This window comes from Porites lutea, chromosome 5 (genome assembly GCF_958299795.1).
Source record: "Porites lutea chromosome 5, jaPorLute2.1, whole genome shotgun sequence".
In the NCBI taxonomy this organism is placed as follows: Eukaryota; Metazoa; Cnidaria; class Anthozoa; order Scleractinia; family Poritidae; genus Porites; species Porites lutea.
This window is the reverse complement of record NC_133205.1, coordinates 14,993,896-15,009,769: the sequence shown is the minus strand read 5'-3', so window position 1 is coordinate 15,009,769 and position 15,874 is coordinate 14,993,896. Positions and strand designations below refer to the sequence as shown.

The 15,874-nt window shown below is 39.0% G+C and overlaps 2 pseudogenes; both read right to left on the bottom strand.

Annotated features, from left to right (window-relative positions):
- Nucleotides 1-1,968: 1,968 nt before the first annotated feature.
- On the bottom strand, nt 1,969-3,909 carry LOC140937965 (zinc finger MYM-type protein 1-like; annotated as a pseudogene).
- A 10,514-nt stretch (nt 3,910-14,423) lies between these two features.
- On the bottom strand, nt 14,424-15,602 carry LOC140936980 (uncharacterized protein KIAA1958-like; annotated as a pseudogene).
- Between the last annotated feature and the right edge of the window lie 272 nt (nt 15,603-15,874).

Sequence of the window (15,874 nt, the reverse complement as noted above, 5' to 3'; positions counted from 1 at the left end):
GATTACAGCAAAAGACTATTGTGCAACTAAGGGAAGTTACCGGTATCAAAGAAAAGGGGCTTCAAGTAAGAAACTTAAGTTGAAAAAAAAAAAACCAAAAAACACTTGTTGAAAATAGATAGCAATCAACGTGCATATAGTATTATTATAATTTATTTTCAAGGTAGGAATTTCAGTGAAGACTTTTAGAATTCACTGCACCATGCAAGCAGATGTTAGCACCAACCTTTCAAAAGTACTAATGTGGGTTAAAACTGACTACCTTGATGTGCACACATTTCTGAACAGCTGCGCTTTTGGAGACTAAAAGTACCTGCAAAAAATGGAAAATCTTAGTTTTGAATATAAATTGTACAAAGCTCATAGAAATGAACAAATATTGTATTTTTAAAAAGAGCGTTGAAAGTTACCCGCAGGGTTTCTCATTTGTAATATTGTCTCACTGATCAAATCAAATTTTATAATAAAATGGTTAAGATGTTCTTCAGGCTCCCAAGTATTCTCGAAAGAACTGAAACCTTTCCACTTAATGAGATATTTTGTTCCCTCATAGAATAGAACTTCTAAAATGTCTCCAGGCTTGTTGGTATAAAACAGTCACTCTTCAACCTTAAGGTTGCTATCAATTTCTTTCAGTAAATTAGTGGCCTTCTCCAGCTCTAAAGCTTTGTAAACTGTTTGCTTATGAAGTTTCGTGGCATGCCATCTAAGACCAATACATGCTACAGTGGTGGCTGAACTGGCAAAAGGAACCAGTAGTGGCTGTTACCAATGTTTCATGGAACAACAACAAGATCCTGGTTGAGAATGGGTTTATGTCTCTTCAATACTTGTTGAGCAGGGAATGCTCCAACACCTTTTTCAAATTTCTCTTATGTGATCACTTTCATATGTGTGGTTGCAGTTGCTTGTTTGATAGTTCTAATTAAGTACCTTTTAAGTTTGATAGCCACTTTTCCTCTGATGTTTTGCCATGCCCCTGTAACTTTCTCACCTCATTTTTGTTGACAAGGTGGCTTCCCCAGAAGCAAACCTGCCAGTTGCAATAGAACCAATCAGTGGTGACAGGAAAGGTGGTAACTGAAATGTTGTTGGAAAAATGGGACACAGTGTGAACATCTCTGGTGGTAATCCATGTTATATGTGTAGATCCAGTTGTTTCTGGTCTTCATGTCACACCTTATCACTGTCAGTTTTATCGTCATTAAAATCTGTGACAAAGCAGCCACTGTCATCGTTTCCATCACAAAAACAGCTGTCATCACCATTGAGGTTTTTGTGATTTCCTTCATTTTGCACTTTCTCTCTTTGTTCTTCCTCACTGTCATCATCTTCTTTGTTTGAAGCCAGTATGGTTATGTGCATTCCATCAGGGGAGGCTGGCAGCCAGGTCTGGAACATGATTGCCCTGGTAAGAAATTTGGCCAAGTGAGACTGAGTACCAATTTACTTTCAAAACAAGTATGGCAGAGGATGCAGGACATTGAGTTTTTGCTTGGTTTTAAGTTTTCCTGTGTCCAGCCTGCTCCATCTCGTATCTCTTTTCACTTGCCAGCAATGGTATTAAGACTGTCTTTCTTATCCTAAATGTATTCTACAAACACACTATATTAGTATGAGTCTTGCAACCGTCATATGTGAATGTCCATTACACCAAATTGTATTTTGCTGTTCAAAACAGGGACTGCGCAGCAAATTTTCGAGTGGCCGGGCTAAAGAAGAACGCGTGAAGGAAAAATTTTGGGGGGGGCCGGGAGGGGGCATGCTTGTGGATTGTTACGTTATAGTACTGATATCAACCTTTAATTACTATAAATAAGCCAGAAATCCAACGATTTTGCTTGAGCTGCCTTGAACTCAAGGCTGTATAATTACTGAGCAATTATTGTACGAGGCTGAGTATGATATGAAGAGTTCTGCAGATCAAGGGGGTTATCCGCCAAAGCCGAAGGCTTGAGCCCGGTGGATAACACCCTCCGAGATCTGTATATCTTCATATCATATGAAAGCCGAGTTCAATAATTGTTTAATTATTCATTCAAAATATTTACATGGCAAAACAAAACGGTAACTGAAAATAATTTAGTGAATGATATTAAAGTTACTGTACATCATTTACTCGAAAAGTGCCAAAATTACGCTTTCTGTTTGTGTTGCGGTTGGTAAATTCGTTTGCTATGTCAATGATGGAAAGCCTGTCCGTTCTTTCTTTGTGTATGTTTAAAACTGTCAGGTTACTAAATCGTTCCTAGTTCATTCTTGAACGGAGCCATGTTTTTAGCCTCCAGGTAGTCAAAAAGGATCTTTCACCGGCTGCACTGGTTGCTGGATTTACGACAATCAGCTTACATAACGTGATAACTTCTTTTATCATTTCCCATTGTGGGTTGGGTAGCTCTTTAATTTTTTTTTTCAAAACAAAAATAATCACCATCCTTCAGCAGCACTTGTAAAATTTCCATCTGGGCGGTTAACACTGAAATATTAACATCATCGTTGTACAGTTTTCCATAAATTTAGCTCTTCGGATTTGTCCTGCGAATTGAGGGTCTTAATTAAGAGAGACTCCATCTTTGCATATGTATCAAAGCTTGGCTGGTCAAACCGCTGGTCAATAGCGTTTCATCATCAAGTCAATAGCTTCAAAGTATATTCACCTGTAATAGTCTTGTGCGGTCACAGGATATGTTGGCTCTCCAGTGCCAATTTCAATTCTTCTTGGCGCGCGAGTTCTCCTTGGTAACATCGGTCCACTCATGGAGGGATAGCTTTTTATTTTCAGTAAAACTACATCATAAAATGATCTGAAGCTTGTATCGTTTCGCATCTTCTGCAGAACATCTTTTGTAAGACAAGCTACTCGTTTGCCACTTAGAGCTGACATCTTTGTTTGCTGTAAGGTTCTTGATAAGTTATCTGTGTGAGAAAACAGCCGCTGTCCTAAATTCAACCCGAAAAAGAAGTCAAAAGTGTTCATTTGCGCTTGGCATCCAATGATCCTTCCACGTATATCAGACTGGAGTTTCTCATCAAGGGAAATTGTCCACTCCTGAAGAAGAGCTGCATAATTGTCTAGGATTCGCTGAAAACAGCTTGCGCGAACTGTCCATCTAGTGGGGCAAAGGCCAAGTATGCCCTTGGCTTCAGATTCAGAGCCTTCTAGGTTTTCTTTATTTTCCCCAGGAGATTTTCTCGTTTTGGTGAAAACTTTATGAGGGAAACGATTTCTTTTGCTGTGTCCATAGTGTCTGATAACAACTTACAGTTTTTCATGGTGTCCTTTACACTTGAGCTGAGTGAGTGTCCATGACAGTGAGTTGGATAAGCCTTTGGTTGGAGGTCCTGGATTCTTTTCGCCACACCAGTTTTATGTCCCATCATGTTGCTGGCTCCATCATAGCATTGTCCCCTACAATTAACTAATGATAACTCTAGTTTTAATAACACATCTTTTATAGCCGATACTATAGTCTCCGCGCCTATGTCAGGTACATTGTAAAACCCGAGGAAATCTTCGTGGGCCTCTAACTCTTTGTCAACCCATCAAATGCAGATGGTTAGTTGTTCCTTGTTACTGATATCTGTGTACTCGTCGCATATGATTGAGAAAAAGCCACCCCTGATTTCCGATACCAAATCACGGATAACATGATTCGCCATGATGGCAATTATTTCATTTTGAATATCGTGTGAGGTGTATCTGTCTTCTTTCCTCTCTAACCATTAAATTTTTAAAAGAAGAGGCTGGTCTTTCCCTCTTAGTTTAAGTAACTGAATAAAGTTTGATTCATCATCGGTATCACCCTGCATAGCCTGTCCTTGCCGGGCAAGATACTGCAAACATTCAATGACTTTGATGAAGCATATACGGTTAGACTCCATTGTCTTTTTTGCTGCATCACTGGACATTTGCCACACATTTCCGCAAGTTCTGGAAAGGTTTGTTTCATAGTCAATGGCTATTTTGTGGCATTCAGACACTTGATGCTCCTTGAATCGCGCCAACGCCTTTTTCCAGTTTGAAAACCCTTTAGAAATAAAGCAGACTTCCTTACTTCTGGCAGCTCAAAGATTTGATTTTGCATTTTGTTGCATGCAAATGAAACACAACACAGAATCACTTTGCTCATTATAGTGTAGCCAGGGAAATTCCGAAAACCACTTGGATTGAAATGCGTGATTTTGTTTGCCACAATGCTTTTTTGGAAAGTTGAAATCCGCAGGTTGGAATGGTTCCGTTATATTGATGTCTACAGCTTCGCTGGCTGTTGACTGATCAACTTGTCATTGGATTGGAGGAGGCTGCGACTCTTGACTGGATATTTTGACTTCTACTTCACTAGTGAAGTTGATTGTTTCGCACAAAAAAGAGAAAAGAGAATTCCAAGTACACAAAATAATTAAGCTTTCATTTGCCTAAGCTTTATTTGTGAGAAACTATGGTAAAGTTTAAATTAAACCACACAAAAATAAGCATATGGGAGAGTGCAAAACCAAGAGATTATGATCTCATGGCAAAATTTATTAAAGAAATACATGAACTACCAGATTTGACCATGCCATTTGATCATCCAGTGCAAGTCTGCCAGGGTACATGTAAGTTCGCAGTCAAGGATGAGGAATGAAGAATCTCAGTCACCATTTTTTGTCGTCTTAAAGCTGTAGTAAAACCGTAAACAACTTTGACAACTCTTCTACTCGATTCACAGCTGCCGCACTTCAATATCACGGAGAATTTCACTTCAAAATATAAACTCTTTTACATCTTGTGGGTCTTCTAAACAGGAAACACAGCTTGAAAGCCTGCATTTAAAGAGGTGAAGTGAGTCAAAAGGATGGGCATCAAGGAACAATGAGATTTATTGATCAATGTTCACTGGTCTTGTTCTTAGCTTAGTAAACTGCATGTAATGACAAACGTAAGACCAGAAGGAAGGGAAACTCATGCTCCACATTACCACGGAAAAAAATTGGTTACAGCAAAGAAAGCAATGACCACCAGGGGCAAAATCAAATTCATTTCACAATGTTGAACTGCTGCGAAGATAAACTTCTTGCTCCCAGCCCATTTCAGGCTTGCTCGCTACTGTTCTCTAATATTGACAGATTTCTTAACTGGGGCGATCATGGAAAGCCAAAAAGTGGCATGATCAAAGGCCATTTCCAGCCCCCGCTGCATTCCCCCTTTGCTCTTTTTACTGTATGAATGATGGTCTTGTGAGATCTATAGTGGGCAAATTCTCCTGCACACTTTCAGGGAAGCTTGATAAAATTCATGAGCATTTGTGACAACTTCCTTATTCTGTAAAATGGAACTCCTGATACTGCCCACTTGACCTCAGCAACACCACCATTGACAATTAAGGCCTTTTCCATGCACAGTTCAAAAAAGCTCCATGTTGCCTTGGCATCAAATTCTCATGAAAAGAGTGTTAGCTGTAAACTCCAAAGAGAATAGTACATGTACTGTCTCTAGCCAGTGTAAGCATCTTTCTCAAGAGGCTTTGTTCCCACAAAAGAATTCCCCTCCACAACAGAAACTTATCATTCTCTTATAAATACAGCGACAAAAATAAAATCTGTTTAAACATTTAAATTTAGCCTTGACCAAAAATTAGAAGATGTGATAAGAAGAAGTTGATTTTTCATTATTTTGTCAGCCTAAAAACAAAACTTTTAAGCCTAAAACTGTTGCGGAGGGAAAACAGCATCCAGAATGCTGTCTGCTGTTGTCACTCTGGCTGACTAAAGTTACTTTTATTAAGTAGCTTTTGTCCCATACCAGCTCCTCAAAATTCCTGTTTTCTATTTTGTTACCAGTAGCCTATTAACTTTCCTCTCCGCAACAGCTATTTTCATTGTGAATGGTAACTGATAATAATTTATGCATTAATAACAACTGGCAACAAACAATTTTTACCATTTTCATAAACTATAACTAATATATTTTCAGTTTGTCAAGAATTTGATTGACACAAACAATTTCTATTTTTGAAATTTTTTGTTCAAATTACTGTGGAATGACCCTAGTGTCTAAAGAATTTACAGGTGTTACCAAAGAAATGACTGTTTGTAACACTACATGTCTTATATTCAAACATGAAAAAGTTACGTTTATTTCTAAAGTATAAACTAATATTATAAATAACCTTTAAAAATTCATTGACCGTACTGAAGGGTTAAGGGTGCTGATTGGTGATAATGAACTACCGCATGTCGCGACATAACAAAAGAACAATGTTGAAGAACTTGGGACATTGAACAGGGACAGTGTTGTGTTCTAACAGGTCCTTTGTAGAATACCAGGTTGGCCATTGTGAATGCTAACAAACATGGAAGTGATACCCAGTTGTTGCAATTCTTATGAGATTTTCATAATTTTGATGCTTGGTGATCCTTGAATTGAATTGCAGGGGCTCTTTTTTTTGTTTGGCTGTATCATCTCTTCTCCATAGAAGTTATGGTGGGGCTTAGGAAAAAAGTCAGGTTGGAGACCACTGCCTATCTTTTTTAATAGTCCACCTCATAGCCCTTCATAAAAGCTGGCCTCCACCTGGACGACAATTGGTTTGAAAAGGTTGAAGGAAGTAATGGTGCTTTTGCTTGTGGTGTTTAGGACCTTGAAACACTCAGTTTTTGTCAGTTATTGTGCTTCCCTGAAGTCCACATAGAATTTTTCAACAATAAGGTCCTTTGCCTGTCCTTCCTGAGTTGGTGTTATTGCATTGCGTGGAAAGAGGTTAAATTTCATCTGAGAAACAAGGAAATTGTTCTACGTAGATATCTTGCAAAAACCCCACTATGCGTTGAAAAGCATAGAACAGAAGCCAGGATTGCAACTCGTGCTTTTAAAAAAATATTCATATTGAGCAATTGTAAAATTATTTTAAATTTTTTTTCTAGAGAGAAAAAAAGAAAAGGAAAAAATTACTAAAAGTAACGATGTTTGGTTAAGTAGCACTCACTTAGTGTATTCCTATAAACTAAATGAGCCATCTGTCTTCTGACTCCTCTTTTTCAAGAAATGGACTTTAGTTTTTTTGGTGTCTAAATTTTTAGCAAGTCATAATGATTGCTTCATGACATGGTCAAATTTATGAATGGCATGATCTTGTTGATGAGTGGTAGCTTCAGCATTGCATTGCTGTATGCAGTATGCGTTGCTGTTCTGGTTGTGACACTAAAGAGCATTTCTAGAAAGCTGAGTTGCTTCACCCTTTCTTTGTAAAGCTATTTTTAGCACCAACTAACTGAAGTGAAATGAAACATTCATCTTAACACGTTTTTGTTGAGAGTCTATGGATGACAGAGCATTTTCAGAATGAGTTCACCTTGAAAAGCTTATTTGAACAGCTGAAATTGTTTTATAGTTGGGTGCTTCTGCCGTTGTCAACAAGAAACTGTTGAAGAAAGTCTCGTTGGCCTAGTTGTTTTAATTCTTTTGATGTTTGATAAAATACTTCTAAAAACAATAATGACAATAATCTGACAATAAAAGTTAAGAATGTAAAATTATTTCATATGACAAGTTCTAAGAAGATATCTATAGAATGTATTTAAAGAACTATCTACACATTTCATCTACACTGAAATAATCATGGGAAAAATATATGTTATAACAGAGTTGTCAGTAAGATTTCAAGTTGCCGGGTATTTGTTGTTAGTAGCTGGGGAAGTTGCAAGCAATCATGGAGCCCCCCCTCCCAAGAAGTTTTTGAAGTGCAACTTCTACTGTTTCGAAAAGGCATAACCACCCCAAAAAAGCAATCTTCATCAAGAGTACAGCTATCATTAGCAGTTTTATGATGATCACGTCTTTGTTAAAGAAAACCACAACATTCTGAAACACCAAAATAATAAGTTTTTACTTTACGCAAAGGCTCGTTGGAGGGTTTTGTAGTGGCCACCAAATGGGAATGTACATGTAAGCACCAGGTCTGAAAAAAGTGACAGGTAGGCACCGGTCACGTTATCCTCGCAGTCTTATCTTTATGCAGACAAGGCGCATGCTGGCCAGTGAAGTGTTGATTTACAATGATAGGTTAACAAATGTAAAAAATGTTGAAAGGACAATCGATTCTTTTATGGTGCAAATGAATTAACATGCACTGTAAAATAAATTGTTAATCCTCATTATTTTAGTTATACGTAAGAGCGAAACAACTTACGGAAAAAGGTGAAGGGAGGGAAAACGTCACTTTTAACATGAATTGGCATCTTTTTCAACTTTCTCGCGTTTATTTCAATTCGCTGAAAATAGCTAATGTAGGCCAATTTCCCTGAAGTTGATTTCTTTGGGACCACACTCAAGTTTAGAAAGAGAAAGAAAAGTATGTCATCGCTTGTTTAGGTCCTCCATAAAACGTGAAACTAGGCATTTTCACGTTGTAGTTATGCAGTAATGGCAAAGAAAAAAAAGTGTGATGAACGTGCAAACTAGTTGTTTTGCTCAATAAACCTATTGCTTTTTTGACGTTCTTGTTGCCATCGTCATTGTCGTTGCTAAAACTCCCTACTGACATTTCACGAACAGAGAGTTTTCACGCGTGTGTATTATTACCAAATCTAAGTCAGACGTCTTTTTCCGACATTTCTTAGTTTTTGCAAGTGAGTATTTCAAAATTACTTAAACCTGCTGCAGATGAAACTTGCATTTAGTTTGATGGATAGTCTTTGTGTGTTCTGGGGGCCATGCTCTGAGTAGCTGGGGGAAATCCCTGGCCTCCGGCCCTTAGTGACAACCCTGTTATAAGGAATAAATAAATTGATTGATTTAATTAACTATGACATACATTGTTTTTATAGTAGACTCAAAAAAAATAAGAAATGCTAGAAAAATGAAAATCACTTATAAATAAAGATAATTGATTCCATGCAATAACTGAACTTGGGTATAACGAATATTTATTAACATTACAGCTGGACTGAATATGCCGAAAACAAATTCCTCAGGCCATCAAAATCAGCCCTTTTGTAAACAAAAACCTTGTAAGGAAGTTTAAAGGTCATGATGCTTTAATATTGATGTGAAATAGTGTTGCAATATGGTCACTAATTCCAGATACAGTACAGACATTGGAAATAAATGGGAGTATATAATGAAAATAATAGGTCCAGGGTCTTCTCAAGTGCTGTTCGAGTAGGGCATTTCACATGGTGGGTGAGAGAACATGTCTCCACAAATGGAAGTGGTCTATTATGTTGAGCCAAGGTGGCTTGGTTGGTTGCTGACGGAACCTCAGTTCACAAGTTGATACCTTTTAGATTAAAGTCACCAGCAGCAATTATATTTGGGTGGTGGTTAGAAGATTCAAGAATACTATTAAAGGAATCCAAGAAATGTTCCAAGACTTCTTGGGAAGAATAAGGTGGCCTATAGTAAGATCCTAGGTGGAAAGCCTGACCACTACCAACTTTAATTGTAGACCAGATGATTTCACTCCCACATGCAAAGATGGACCTTTCCTTGCCGACGATTTCAAATGGTCACACCTACTCCATGACAGTCACAATCCTTTCTAAATACGGTGTAATAAGGTGGGAAAACTGAGTAGGTCGGCACAGCTTTGTGGAGCTTGGAATTGCAGCCAAGGACAATATCAGGCTTATGAAAATCAAGAAGGGCTTGAAATTCAGTACAATGATATGTGCCCTTAAGGCCATTGCAATTGATAACCATTCCCTTTAATCCAGTAGTTCTTCTGCAAATGTTAGGTATAGCTGTTGTCTGGAGGCTAGGAGAGGTGCTGTTTAATGTGGAGTGAGTACTGACAATATCAAAATTATCCGTTGACACATTCAGAATGCTAGAGTCAATATCCATAGGAAGATTGAAGTCAGAACTTAAACTACTAAAATCAACCAAGGGAAAAATCTGTAACAATGCAACACATGCTGGGCAAGTCAACTGAAAGTTGACATTCAAAGAGGCAAATTGGCATCACCTTGGCCATTTTATATGGCACCAGCAGAGACAAAGCTCATATTGAATTGCCCTATGGTTACGATAGACTGTCCATTGGCAGACTGAACATGACTCAATTTTACAATTAAGAGCAGGCCCAGGGTTAGGAGAAATGTGGCCACAGCCAAGAATTGCTCCAATATGGAAGCCAGCAATGGAGTTTGGGTAGTACACCAATCTTGAAGTGAAGGAATGCCTACATCAGGTAGAGAGGAATCCAAGATGGCAGCAGATGATAGTTTGATTCTTGAGAAAAGTTAGCAGACAACCACGAAGGCCACAAGGAGCAGTGCAAAAAAAGCTGCATTCCTTCCTGTGTTAGGAGGACTGGGGAATCAGATGATTGATACAAGTATTCATTTGGAAGCAATAGTGAAAAGAAAAAGGGCACAGCCCGGAAAATTCCAGTGAATGCCATGACAATCCCATTTTCTCTTGTAAAGGCCATTCGGGAGCATGTCATTGGGAATTCTATCCGAGGTTGCTTTTTAGCTGGTTGGTGCAGTGCGCATGGCTACACGATGTAGAATGTTGTGGAAGACTTCAAATAGCAGAAAGAGAGAAAGTAGAGGTCACTGAGGGCTGGAGGCTCCCCAACAGTCGAGGGGTCATTGGGCCAAAGAGGCAGCTCCTTTTTAGGGGTCCAAGGAGCGAATCCCTGGGAGCAAATTGGATTTGAGGTTGTTGCTCTTGCTGAAATTGTCTCTACTGAGAGCAATGTTTACAGGAGATAAGTATGTCTTAAGTATTCTCTCAGTCTATTTAGAGTGACACTCGGTGTTGTTAAATTTACTATTACATATATTAGATTCTTTATGGGTACTTTAATAGAATAATTTATCATCTTATTTATAAGGAAACAGAAGGATTCAAATTACTGTAAAGTTTACAATTTATAATACATACAATAAAATTCAGTAAAGCAATAGTAAGGATTAATGAAAACACTACAACAAAGGATGTAATTTCAACATGAATTAAATCTGTGAAAAATGATGACACTTTTACGGTCACTTTGAATTGCTGAGTCATAATCAGGGTCTATACCAACTGCAGAGCAACAATAGCTGCTGCTCTTGCTTCTAAGCAGCTTTCACATAATTATGTGTGGAGGCTCTCATGCGGAATGGCATTTCCTGCTGCTTTTACAGGGCCACCTTCCAATAACGGTCCTTCTCCTTTGCTTCTGCTTCCCAGTTTCTTACAGCTGATTTGACAAAATCAATTGGTCAGTTTCTGGATCTTTAATAGAGACTTGCTTTTGGAGTTCAGTGTCTCATTATTCAGATGGTTGCAAGACTTTAATTGTCTTTGTAAGGTTAATGACGCTACCTCCTCACTCTGGCCAGTCATTACTACAGGGTAAGGAAAATCCAACTTCAGCCACAAAAAGTTGTTCGTCAAAGATTGAAGGGTGGAAAATTCCTTTGTCTTGAGTGTGAGGGATGTGAAGGGGTACTGTTATGATGTTCAGCTGGTGCTTGGAGTTTCTTTTTGGAAAGAAAATATCCATCTTTGGACTATGGGCAAAGTAACTGTCTTGCCTTGTCTTCATCTCTGGAAAACCTGACTATCAATAATCTTCACTTCTTCATCACCCTATTCTTAAAAGCTGTGTTTGCTTAAAGGAAGAGAAAGAGGGTCAAAGATGGCATTAGCTTCAATGAATTTTGGAGAATTTCAAAGGCGATCTTAAATGTTGGGTGTCAGAGCTTGGACATATATGGTGAGGAGGGTTTTTTAGCTGCCTTCCAGTATCTTTGCCCCACTTCAGCTCACCTGAAATCTCTGTAAATCAGGGCTGTCAATAAGATTTGAAGTAGGTGGAGATATTTTGAAAGTCGATGGCTATGGGCGCCAGAGGCCCCCCCACAGGCGAAGGGTTTGGGGGCCGCCAAGGCCCCTGGCGGGGTACAGGGGCACAGCCCCATTGTGGATCCAGGGGGCAAAGCCCCCGGAAGCAAAATGAGTTTAACCTTTTGACATTGCCAAAAATTGCCTGTCCTCAGAGAAATTCTAACAAGTCTCACTTCTTGAAAAGAACAGTACTATTAATGATTAGTCAGTTGGGATGGCTGATAAAAAATAGTAGGCCCCCCACCTCACCTGACCCGCAGCGAAAATTTTGAAATCTAGAGTCTCGCAAATGCCATTTCCATCGTTTTCAAGAGGTATTTCCCACCAGAAAGACAATCAATCGAGAGCAAAAAACTGTTATTAAGTCTAAGTCTAAATTTGCAGTAAGCTCTTCCTGTGCCTGCTAGGGTCACAGAGGCCCAAATACCATTTTAAGCCTTTTCCTCGAATTTGTAGACTACAGTATAAAGGACAGACATTTTAATTTAGTTCTCTGACATTTGAGGATGAGATAGGGAATCTGAGTGAAAACTACCTCTTAGAATGAGAAATTGCAATTTGTTAAGTATTAGAAATCATCCTCCGATTCTGAGCCCAAGGCTGAATCAATGTCTGAACTGCATTCAGCCTGGTTAATAATGTGATAAACATCCTCAGTGTTCTGCTCCTCAGTGATTTCCTCCTCGGTGTGCAATTCCACTTCCTCATCTTCCACTGTGTCCTCAGAATCTAACGGGTTCTCCGGTTCCATACTCTCCAGTAGTTTATCTTGAGTGGATGTTCCAACTTCTGGTTGCAGAATTTGGCAGTTTTGAATGTCTGCTTGGCAACCCACATCACGGCTTTTTGGCATTGCTGTCTGTAGACTCCGTTTGACCTTTCTTCTTTCTTTTGTAGTTTGCCGCTTTTTCACAGCAAGCCCCTAAGTCTTGTCATTATTCTTTTCACAGTACTTGCAGCCTGCTCTGGCCATGCATTACTTACAGGCATGGAAAGGGAAGCTTCTGCAATCTGTAGAATGGCTGGCATGAGTTTTGTGTAAGCTGAGTTACCAAAGAGAGTTGATAAACAAATTTCTGTTGAACTTGCATTCTTTGCATTTGATACGAAGGCCAGCATGTGGTACTTAAGCAGGCATAACTCTGCCGTTACCTGGTCAAACATCTTTTTGGATGGGAAAAAATGTTGTGCGAGTGTCTTTACCTCTGCCAGTACATAATCAGCACATTTTTCTGACTCTTTTGAAGGAAGTTCCATGAGATTGAATATCTTGAATGCAGAGACAACAGACATTGCATCAGAATCGAATCGGTTGTGAACATTTTCCACCAATTTGGTCACATACTTGACTTGCATTGTGCTTGCTCTTTCAAGAACTCTTTCAGTAATTGAAATGCCCGATAACAAGAAATGAAATCTTTTGCCCTCTCCAAAATCAGAGTTGAGGCGAGACAAGGCTTTGTTTTGTTCAGGAATAGCTTCTAGACTGGCTACTGTGATTTCAATGCTGGGCTGAATTTGGCTGAAGTTTATGCTACCTTGTTGAAAGGTTCATGATAATAGTGATAGCACAGGTAGAACATTTGTAAGTATGTACAGGGCTGCTATCCAGTCTGGAGACTTAAACTTCTTCAACAGTCCATCTGCCAGTTCACTCAAGCACAAAAGTATGTAGTCAAGATCTTCATAAGCAGCTTTTACAGCCTCGTCGAAAGACAACCATTTCGTCTTATATGCCTTTTGGAGACGCTTTGTAACCTTCTTCCTACCATCCATGCTCAGGTGAACTTGCTTCTGCTTTTCTTGAACCTTAGTGTACACAGAGAGATGGTTTGGGGAGTTGTCAAAGTACTTCCATAGTTGTCGCAAGTTTGTTTCCACTCTTCCAACCTGAGCAATGTCTCCCACAGAGTGTGTGCAGGCAAGTGCAAGCCTGTGGCAAACACAGTGTATGTTAAGCAGCGTTGGACAATGCTTATCTCGCAGCTTGGCAGCAAGGCCGCCTGTTTTGCCCATCAGTACTGATGCACCATCACTTGCAAAGAAAGCAGTTTTTTACATCTCAATGCCCAGCTGTTGAAAAAGTTGCTCAAGAACTGCAAGCATTGTAGCTGCATTAGAACTTGTTGATTCGGCCAGAAGATTGTCAATGGTAAGAAATCTAACATTGACTTTCCTGCTGTGAACATACTGAACAAATGTCAACATTTGCTCAAATGTTGCTATATCTGTAACATTATCACATAATAATCCAACACAGCCACAGTCTGATATTTAGTCATTTATTTGGTCAAGGACTGCCTCTCCGATAGTGCAAAAAATTTCATGGAGAGACCCTTTGGATCTATGTCCAAAAGTTCCAATCTCTCTTGCCCCCAAGACTTCTAGGAGTTTAAGAAGTGGCAATACTTTGCTGTTTGCCATCTCCTCTTTTGCTATGCAGTAGAAGGCGGTAAATGCTTTTACTAGCCCTTCATCACCATAAAGCCTTCCTTCATCTAGTTGCATTTGAAAGATAGAGATTACTTCATGGTTGGTGAGTGCGTACGATTTTTATTCATGAGTTGTGAAGAATCGTAAACGAACGAGTGAGTGGAGCGAACGAGTGAGTTTGCGATTCTTCACAACAAGTGAATAAAAATCATACAAGCAAACCAACCATGAAGTTATTTGTTTATTTTATAAGTACTGAGATTTCTTTCAAACAATAATGACAATTAACAGCGACAAGACAATGAAATGAGTTTTATTTACTCATACACTCTTTAAAAATTCAACATCTTTTCAAAATTTCTAGACAATGAAATGAGTTTTATTCACTCTAAAGCGTAAAAACTTCAACATTTTCTTTGCAAAATTTCTGCAAAGGGAAAAGAGGAAATTTTAAAGCTAGTGATATATAACAACATATTCATATCATAGCAATGTTTTTACTCATCGTCACTGTCCTCCAAAGGCCTCAGTCTCTTCCATCGTGGCAAGGCTTCTGCTGGGCTAGATTCCTCTAGTGTGGGCTTTGGTGACTGATTAACTGTGTTTATGTTGATTGAAAAATTGCCTCCTTGAATGACAGCCCTGCTGAACAAAGCCATAGATTGCTGTGATTCAGAAGTACATGGAGAAATGACTGGATTGGATTGATATCGCGGCAGTCTGAACCGGTTCTTGTTTTGGTTTGTCTTTCATTAAATTCCAAATATTCCTTACCGTCAGCTGTTTCCTTCAACTTTACATCGCCCCATCACATGTCTCTATGTTCTTTGCAGCCTCTGAGGCCAAAATGTATAGTGTTGTTTAACCAGAGTGTGTTCAACAGTGCTTCAGGATTTCATGTACCAAGAAGGCCTTTTTCGTAGAGCGTATTCATTTCATCACTGGTCAAAGCTATTGAAACGTTTGGCCTGTTTCCTTTTCCTTTCTTCTTTAACTCTTCTTGTTTGGACAGGAGGACTTCTCTTGTTTTCTCAAATACGAGGTCATTCATGATACTGGCAGAGTAGCTGTTCTTTTTCAGATGTCGTTCAAAACTTGCCAATAGACTTCGGAGCAAAGAAGGCTCATAGTCTTTCCCATCTTTGGTTCTGACCGAAATGATAAACTCGCAGATGTACTCGTTTAACTCTAGTGCTGGAATTTCTTCGACTTTTCTAAGCTCATTCCTGGTTCCTGAAAAGGTTTGCAAAAGTTTTACATCTCGTTGTGTTTTTTGTAATGTGGCTTTGTTTTCGTGTTCTGCAATAAAATTGTCAACTGAACTGACGTCCACAAACCTTTCCGACATCTTGAAAATAAAAAGGTGGCTTGCCAGTTTTCGCGCCAAGGATGATGTGGCTTGCCGTACGATCACTTTTCACCAGTGAAAAACATTGTTCGTCCAATCAGACACTGCAAACGATGATTTTTCATTAGTGAAATTTCATTGTTTGTGTTGCTGATTGGCTGCAGACTCTCTTTCTGTGCCTTGTTTCAGCTCTACCTTTGGCAAAAACTCTATCACTCATAGCGGCCCCGTACTAGGGAATACTTTAATTTCTACGGACAAGAATTTTGCAA